Below are 9,907 nucleotides of genomic sequence, written 5' to 3'. Positions count from 1 at the left end.
TGGCCCAGGTGTGCCTCCCCCGGGGCCTGAAGGGGGCCCAGCAGGGAGGTGGCTGTTCTGGTTCCTACTTAGGAAGACGGAGGCAAAGAAATCGTTAAGCATGTTAGCTCCGTCAGTATCAGCGTCACTAAGCATACTGAACTCCCCTTTGTTGGCTTGGAGCCTTGGCACCATTCCCAGGATGGGAGAAAGAAGGAGTCCCCAGTGCTTTTCAGCCCCTCCTTGGGCTAGCTGGGACCCTTTCCTCACAGGGCCCTCTGCTAGCCCCTCCCTTGCCAGTGGGCTTCCTCCCCATGGGACTGCTTTCCCCAACAACTCACAGCTCCAGCAGGTGATGCACCTTGTCACTCCAGGTGGGTGCTCCCTCAACTAATGCTGACCCAAGGCCTCTGGGCTTCTGTGGGGTCACGGGTCCCCTCGCAGCCCAGTCCCCCACCACAGGCACTGAGGGCTTGGCCTTCCGCTCAAAGTTGGGGATCAGACTGCCTTCTGCAGGGTAGGCCTCAAACTCAAGACTATCCAGCTGTTGTCTCTGTGTAGGGGACTGTGGCAACCCGTCTAGCTGTGGCTCCTCACTGCCATTGTATGGCTCAAAGGCAAAATTGAAGAGCTATAACCATGAGTGCTCCTGTCATATGGGAGACAAGAAATGGGCAATTTAAATTTACCATTCTAGGTATGGCATCACAGGGCAGCTTTGGTGCTGGGAGCTTGGAGACTGACCTGCCTGCTCTGGTGCTGGGAGGCAAGTGCCAGGCTGCCCCTGACAGGGGTAAGGAGCCTCCTGGGGTGTCCCTGTGTTGCATACTAAATTACTGGCCATGGCTCTCCTGTACAGAGAGGGAAATACCCATCAGAGGGTAGATTACTTGCAAAAAGTAATGCTGTGTAGCAATGCCAGGAACTTCTCTCTGTCAGGAATCCTCCTGCAACTGCTATAAGCAGGTTTGATATGTGCCCTGCCCGTTCAGCAAGGTGCTGGGGAAGTCCCAGAAGTGCCCAAAGAGGGGCAGTGCCCTCCCTTCGCCCCTATGTAGGTGGACATATATATAAAACAGTTTCTGCCCACTTGGATGTGCATATAGAGATGTAGAAGACATCCTCCTCCCCCACCCCCATGGCCTTTTAGCAGATTCCTATACTTAAAATGGGACCCACAGAGGGAAATAGGAAGCCATTTACGTTTTGATATCCAGATCACCTTTTCTGGCCCCTACATCTATGGGAAGTAACAGAATGTCACCTCATACATTCTTTGCAACTTTCCTTTTTACCTGATACACAGTACACAGTATAAGTACTATTTATTCCATGTTTTTTTTTTAACAGAGCTTATAGGATAAATAACCTAATCTAAACAAGAGTTCTGTTTTCTGTCCCATATCCACTTCAAATGTGACTAGTGGCATTTGGTTTTTGGAATGAACTGGCTCACTAGCTATGACTACACTAGTAAATTCACCACAAAACTGATTCACCGCTGTCCAATATCACTAAGAAAGTTATTTTGAACTAAAATTGTCTGATATCCATCTGAAGCTTGGCTGTCATTTCTGATAATGCTTACCTCTGCTGTTCACTGAGCCCATCTAAGCCTGAGCAACTGCCCCCAAGCATCTCAGGGCTGGGTGGTACATACTCAGGATTTGTCTGCCTTGGACACTAGCATCCGCTGTGTGCGGTCTCTTATGGGAAACTCCCTTTGCTCACTCTCGGTGTGGCTGAGACAGTGTGGGGGTGATGTTGTCAGCCACCGCTGGGAAAGACATTCAAAAGCTGGCGTGGGACAGCAAGACAGGGAGCAGCAGCAGCAGTGGCAGCTACAAGGCAGCTGTAAACTCCTGGCTGACACACCTAGCCATACTAAACCTTGGAGGAGGGGAGATCCCTGAAAGGAACAGAGCTGGTCAGAAGGACGATGCCTGGCAAGATGAACACACCCTGTCAAAACCACTTTTAAAGTCTATGAAATTATGATGGAGTTCTTTTTGGTGGTCATGACAGTTTTTGCACATGATTCTGAGGTTGAAGATTTTTTCTGTCATGCTTCTTCCAGATCTGAATCCAGCTTGTTCTTCTGCTAATACAGCCTCTATTTGCAGTTTAAGCCTATTTAGTATTATTCTAAGAAGCGCCTTACTTGGATGACTGATGAGGCTAATGATGCGGTAGTTTGGACATTCTCATGTGCAAACAATTTTGATTAAGCATCAATCCACACAAGACCTGAACATTTCCAGGAACCAATATTGGCAGTAAGCATAATTTAGTGATGATGTCAGTTAAACTTCAACTGAAGAATATCATTAGCAAAAAGTCACCAAGAGTTTGGTGTAGACTAGAAGAACTAAAAGATCCAGCAAACACTAACTGACTTACAGAACATTACAGGTGGCTTCTCTCAAGCAGTCAGCAAAACTGTGAAAGAAGTACTTGGAAGAGCAAAGAAGAAGAACCAGCCATGGATGAATGATAAAATCATAGAAATGTGTGATGCACACAGAAAACTAAATTATTTCAATCAAACTAGGATAGCCTCCAATGCAGAGATGCTAGCAATAAAAGTGAGAAATGAAAAAAGGAAAGCAAAAGAGAACTGGATCCTAGGCAGATGTGAAGGGATTCAAAGAGGCTGTGAACACAGTAAGAAAGTTTTGAGAGGCTGTAAAACACAGTAAGAAAGTTTTTGGAAGCATGAAAAAAATAACCAAGATGTATCAAGCGAGAACAAACTGCAACAGAAGACAAAAATGGTGACTTGGTTTCTGAAAACGGTGCAATACACAAATATTAGCAGAGTATGTGAAAGAATTATATAATCACAATATCAAAACAGATCCAGAAGTAATAACTCAACTAGAGAAGGCTGATCTAGAACTGTAAAAGGAGATCAAAGCTTAGACATCAAAAGATAAGAAGCAGATGAAGCTGTCAGAAGCATGAAGAATGAAAAAGCAACTGGCCTGGACAACATACCCACAGAATTATTAAAAATATTAAAAATAGGACACAAGACAATTGATGTACTGTACAAAATCTGCAATATGATATGGAAAATGAAAACCTGGCCAACACAGATAAACTCAATAATCATCCCTATCCCAAAGAAAGGGAATGTACACCAGTGATTTCTTTGACCTTTATTTAACAAGATTTATTTATTTAACAGTGAATTTGGCAAGAGAAAGGAATATCATTATCCTTACATAATATGTAAAACAATACAGTTTCCTTCATGAGAACATCTAAGACAAAACGGAAATTTCATTGTGAATCCTGGCACTTTCAGAGCCAAACCTCTTGAAGATATGAACAACATTAGCAAACGCAGGTAGAAAATACTGACCTATCCTGAGCAAGGAAATTATTACATACAGTTGAGGTTTTTTTGGACACCCACAGTACAATGATGACAGAGCATATTGTTGCCTATATTGGATGAAAACAACTTTTGAACAACTTAAAAGTATTGAGGATAAAGCACAGTCAGTTGATTGTTGGAATTTTATTTTATGTATAAATGTATATTGCAGACAGTTAGTTGTACCGTCTTATGGCTGAAATTTTGGATTTTTATTTAAGATCTGTCACAAGAAGCCTACATCTGAAAGAAGCTGACTTATCATAGCCGTTTAATTTGTCTTTAGTTATCTGAAAAGGTAAACCTTGGATATTTTCTGTAAATATTACTCTGAGATACTAAACCTTTTGGTAAGCTAAAGCTTTAACCTATACAGAGCAAGTAAAGAAATGTATTGTGTGCATTTAGTATATTGATTACTAGATTTAAATAGCATTACAACTAGCAGTAAACTGTATTATGTTGCTTTCAGTGTGGTACCTAACATGCTTTCAGAAATGCAGGGAGACTCAGAATAAATTTAGAGTCTCAGAGAAACCGTGACCACTGTAGATCAAACTAGGCAAGGTTCAGATGCCAAAGTTTAGGTGTAAAATTTCCTGAAGCATGACAGGAAAGATGTAGGTTCAAACTAAATATAGATTAAGCAGGGCCTTGAACATATATCTCCTGTTTTCTTGGGGAGTGCCTTACCACTAGGATACTTATGTAAAACATGAGAGAGCCCTCTTCCTTCTCCTTCATCTAACTGATACCAGTCATATTTATTTATCCAGATAAAATTTCAGGACCTAGGTACAAGTGCACAGAACCTGTCGTCAGAGAGCAGTCTACAAAGACTAGGATTGTTTGCTATTTGTAAATGCCAAAAACAGCAGTTACGTGGCTAGGTAAGTGCCATTTGGACACACAGAATGTGTCCAGACGAGCATGCACCTGCCTCTTGCAGAATCTCAAAGCAGTTTGAGATGCTGCAAGAGGCATACTGGGAACATAAATATGTTCCCCATCCTGCATATTTGTAGTGCAGGCTCTAAATTTGATACCTGGAAATCCAAGTATCAAAAAAACCCCAAAAACCCAAACCATGGAAAAAAAGCAGGGCAAAGAATGGTCCAGGACTGTGCCCCAAGGCAACCTGGAGACGGGTCCTCCACAGAGACGCTCTGGTATCTGGTCAGAGCATCTCTTTTGGTGCGTCTGCTGCCCCAGCTTGTGGGGCATGCTGCCTTAACATGCTGGGGTAAGCAGAAGCGGGTCAAGGCTGTAGTGTGACTGGGACCCGGGCACTGGGTAAGTTAGCAGGGGTGGGGGAGTTTATGGTGTGGGGTGTGTAAGGAGGTGTGAGACATGGCAGAGGGATGTGAGGGGGGATGTGGGGAGTGGCAGGGCATGTGCGGGGACGTGGGGTTTGTAGGTGGGTTTGTGGGGGGTGCTTGAGAAGGGGCTGCTATATGCCTACCCCCCACACCTACCCTCTATGGCACTGGTGGCAGCAACCAGCAGAGCCATGGCTTAGCTGAAGGCGTAGCCTGCAGCAGCGTGGAACTGCCTGATGCAAGCTCTGTACATGCTGAACAGACTGGACCTGGCCCAGCCTACTAACACAATGCACAGCTTTGGACAAGATCAGGAAAGCCGTGCACTAATGGGCCAGGCCAAGTTGGGTCTGTCTAGCACAAAGCCTGTGTCAGGCAGTGCTGCACCACCACAGGGCTATGCCCACAGCTGTGTCTGCTTCAGGGAATGGGGGGGGGGGGGTCAGACATGTGATGGACCCGCTAAGCACCTCTGTAGCAACCCAGTGCCATCCTGCTCAGAAAAAACCCGGTGCCCACCTCCGGAATCAAGCCAGGACCTTGGGGCAGGGTGGGGGGAGAAATCCGCAGGGTGTGGATGCATTGCCAGATCATGGACAGGACCAGCTGGTTTAACAGCAGTGCCCTCCCATGCAAGGAGAGACATTGTAGCAGTCCTGCCCATGCCTGGAGCATGGTGGGCGGGGAGGGCTTGGTAGTCCCTCCAGGAGGGGCCTGGCCAGTGAGACCTCCTGGCCCCACCGGCTCCCCATTAGAGTCTCACTTGCCCCTGCAGTGGGGATTACAGGCTTGTCTACTCCCAGAGGGGGTCTGTTGGACTCTGCCCCCAGAGTGGGGGTTGTAGGGACATGCACCCCCTCATGGGCCTGGCTGGAATCTGCCCCCACAGCTGGGGCTGCAGGTAGTTCTGCAGGGGCATCTGCTCCCCCAGAAGGCTCCTGCTCTGCCATTGCTTCAAATAAGGGAGAGGGAAACCAAAAAAGAAAAAGCAAAAATCACAGCAAGGCTAGTGAATCCAACAGGGGCAGGCTGGGGCTGTGGGGGTTAAGGGAGGGGGCAAGGGGGCTGAAACTCACTGAGCTATAGCCCCACAGGAAACTGGGCAGGCTATACCTGGGGAAGGTAGGTGAGGGGGACACACATACAAGGGCTGAGGAGACTTGAGCTGGCTTAGTAAGCAACAGAACAAACACTTGGGCAGGGGAATGGACCACAGGACTTACCACACAACAGCAAAACACACAGGGGAGGCTGCTGAGGCAGGTGTAAGAGATGGATGGAGTGGTGGAGGGGCTTTGTTTGTTGAAGCTCAGTCCAGGAGCCCATCAGGCCTCCAGCCAGGGCAGCAGACAGGAAAACAGCACAGGATCAGATGTGATGAGGCAGCTGTGAGGGTGTACAGGAGCGAACAGTCAATTAGGGAAATAATCCAGTGTAGGTGCGGTAAGGGCAATGCAAGGCAGCATGGCAGGGAATTCCTCCCTCTCTCCTGAGGTGGAGCAATGGCAGTACAGGCGGCGGCAGCAGCAGCAGTGGTAGCAGCTGTTCAGGTCAGCCACTCAAGGCGTGTTTCAGGTAAAGGTGAAAGTGAAGGTGAAGGCAGGGGGGCGGCCTGCTGAGGCAACTGGGGCAGGCAAGGCGCCCTTAGACGACAGCAATGATGGTGGGCAAGGAGCCTGTAGGCATTGTAGGCCCCCTCCCCAAGCTGTCCCTGGGCCGTGGCTTGGTGACAGGCTGGGCAACAGGCTGGAACAGGAGTGCAGAAACTGGAGTGTGGTGATGGGGTGTGGTGGGTCCCCTCCCCCACACAGTGGCGTGTGACAGAGGACCCCCCCCTCCATGAGGGGGTAGAGGAGTGGCAACAGCAGCAGTAGGAGCAGCAGCCTAGGGTAGGAAGGGACACAGCCAACTTCCCCTAGAAGCTCCTGAGGGCAAGTAGCCCTAAGCTGCTTGCCAGCAGAGCTTTTTATACTGCTGAGGCCAGCATAGGTGCTGGCCCCAGTCTCCAGCTCCCCCTGGCTGCAGATGCAGGAGGAGCTGAGAAGGGTCAGTTTGCCTCAAGTGGCACAACTTGCCTCTCACCAAGGTGTATGTTCTGGCACGTGTGCCAAAGCAAAAATCCCCAGCAAGAAATGTGTGCTGCTCTTACTTGAGCTGCTGCCACCGTACATTCCTGCGTGTGTATGCACCCATGAAAATTAAATGAGATTCTGTACAAAGAGTTCATACTTGTTGAGCTGATTGTTTTAAGCCTATCTTCTGACTCTGGCAGATTGACATAGAATGGTCATATAGATGGCTGTTGGATCATTGTCCACTAGTCGCTGAATCAGAACCTGATAACTTATTTTACAAACAATCAACTTTACCCAACTGCTATATATTTGGGTTGGATTTGAAATAGGGGTCTCTGCATTGCAATACTTAGTCTCTTTGCAAACCAGTTCCCACTTCACTCATCTCGTGATCTTGCAAATACATGGACATGCAATTAAAATGGGCACACAGTGAAATCCTGGTGGTGATCACGTGCCTTAGGAAGATAGGAGTGATTAACAAGCAGTGAGAAGGCAGAGCTGGCAACACCTGGGATTTTTTGGAAGACCTGCTCTTTCTCTCCTATTTATCACCAAGTGAAGTATTGAGGGGGGGCTGTTAAACTAGTTAGTCAGCATGACATCCTGGAATTTATTACGTTTCTCCTCTTACTGACTTTTGCATTAGATCGGTTTACAGTAGATTTCACCTCCCGCTCCCTCTCCAACTACTGTCTTATAGCCAGAGCTGAGTACCTTGAAAGTCAAGCTGTGTTCTTGCTGGCTTATATACAGTGATCAGTAATAAGAATCCTACAACTGGAACTTATCTAACATTTTTTTAAATGTATAAATCACAAGACAGAATAGATTTGATCTCCAGTAACTGAACTGGCAAGCAGTATTAGGAAATTTATTTGTCAGTAAACATGTGACTCAGGCAGAAACAGCCAGGTTTTTGAAGATTGTATAGTTACCTTTATGCATAACAGGTGTTTGCATGTGTATATTAGCTTGTTATTTACAGCTAAAAACCAATTAGTATGAATTTTGTTTATGTAGTTTATGCAGTCATATAACCCACTGGCTAGCGTGTTTAAAGTCAACTTCAATTGGCTATGCGGTGAATATGAGTGCATTACAGCCCCAGATAGATAGGTATAGCTTTGTAGCTCACAGGCCGCATCTACATGAGACGCTTATTGTGCCGTAGCTCATTACTACTGCGCAGTAGTGTTACATGGCTCAAACCATCATGCAACACTACTGCACAGTCAGCATCACCAGGAAGCCATGCAGGGATGCTACTGCACTGTAACGCCGGTTACTGTGCAGTCATTTAATACTTGGATATGCAAGTACCAAATAACTGTGTAGTAACAACTGCACAGTGAGCATCTCATGTAGACACAACCACTATGTAGCAGCTCATTCTATCATGTCCAAAGGACCCAAATTTTAATCCACAATGCGTGCACCCAGATAATGGTTGTTGCAGTTACAAGGACTTACTTGCTCTTCCTAAACCAAAGCTTTTGGTTACATGATAACAAAGATGCCATCTTTCCTTCATGATCATAAGGCATATGGTATTTACTTTCTTGATTTCAAACTTCAGCTGGCAGTAAAGGCTCAGGCCTGCTCTGACAGGGTCAGATCACACAGCTCCAGAACTGTTAGCAGCATCTGGTCCCTAATTCAGACAGGCTGCCAGCTGCTATCAACACCAAAAGCAGCAGTCATGGGAAATTCATAGCTTTTCCTTAGATAAGGCTTTATTTTCAGCTATGTTCCTCTATACTGGCTGTGTTATTCTCAAAAGACCAAAGGAGTTATAGAACAATAAAGCTTGTTTATTCTAAGAGCATCTTAGCCTACCAATCTGATGTTCCCTCTAGTTCTCTTCTGCAATCCCCAGGCAAATGTAACAACTTAAACATAACGCTCGTAAAGATATCCACACATCTCCTCCTTTTACATGTAACATATCCCCATGTAATACTAACAATGGAAGTTTATTTAAAGTTTAGCCCATTGTTAAAGCCCATTTTAACAGGTCTCTATTAGTCTTTGTGTTGGCTTTTTAGCTCTAAGTGATCTCAGTTTCTCTGCATTCTCAATCTTTATTGGTTCAGTTCTTGTTTGGTTTCCTGGCTCTAGTTCTGTGCAATTTTCAACCTCCTCTGCCATTTCTTGTTCCTTTGATGTTAGCTCTGCTTCCTTTGGTGAATCTCGTGATGCTGCCTCTTTTCCCTCCTTTACGAGCTACAAGTGTTGTCTGTTCCTTCTTTATACCCATCTGTAACCCGGGCAGTACTCCAAGGTGTACCCCCTCTCCAATTGAAGGGATCAAAGCAGGTGCACAAGCACTGTGGGAGGTGTAGGGACTCTCCTCCCCCTATAGAGCAGAGCCAGACCACCAGTGGAGACAACCATATACCTTTGAATACTGGGAACATAAACAGGCATAAATCAGAGGGTATAGTGGACACTACAATGCCCCAAGGGGGCAGGATTCAACAAAGGTTAGACTCTTACAATCACTGACAAAAAATAGGGTTAACAAAATATAAAACACAAACAGCAGAACAAACAATACAGGTTGGTGAAATATAAAAAAGGCACAAAATGCAAAATGTCAAATGACAAAGAAATATAGGGCCTTGGTACCTGGAGGGGGAGAAAACACAATGGCCCCTTTCCACTGCAAGAAGATATGCTTCTTGTTAGCTCACTCACCCCAAATCACTTCAACTGGGACTTGACCCCAGATCTCCCACTGGTGGCACTGCTCCAGCCTGCTAGGGGTCTTGACCTTCCTGGAGCCCCGGCCTTACATCGAGCTGCCTGGCCTCTGATTGGAGGAGCTGGAAGCAGAGCTGGGAACCCCTCAGGTCACTGCTCAGATCCTTGCTGGAGTGGGGGGAGCCTCTCCTGTAGGCTGCAGCCTCTCATAGGGGATCCTGGAGCCCACTGGGGAGTCTCTCCTGCCAGCCACACGCCGCACTGCTGAGAGTCCCACTGCTGCCTGCAGGTCCTGCTCTTTCAGGCTCTTCCGGGACACTGCTCCTGCCCCGCTGGCTCAGCTCTTGCCAGCTCTGTGAAGCTCCTTCCTTGTTGTCCCTCACTGGTCTCTCTCCTGAGTCAGCCCACGCTGCCCCTTTTATCCCCCTCCAGGTGACCCAAGGGGC

This window comes from Gavialis gangeticus, unplaced genomic scaffold (genome assembly GCF_001723915.1).
Source record: "Gavialis gangeticus isolate Ggan-Ray unplaced genomic scaffold, GavGan_comp1, whole genome shotgun sequence".
Taxonomy (NCBI): domain Eukaryota; kingdom Metazoa; phylum Chordata; order Crocodylia; family Gavialidae; genus Gavialis; species Gavialis gangeticus.
This window is presented reverse-complemented; position numbering follows the sequence as displayed.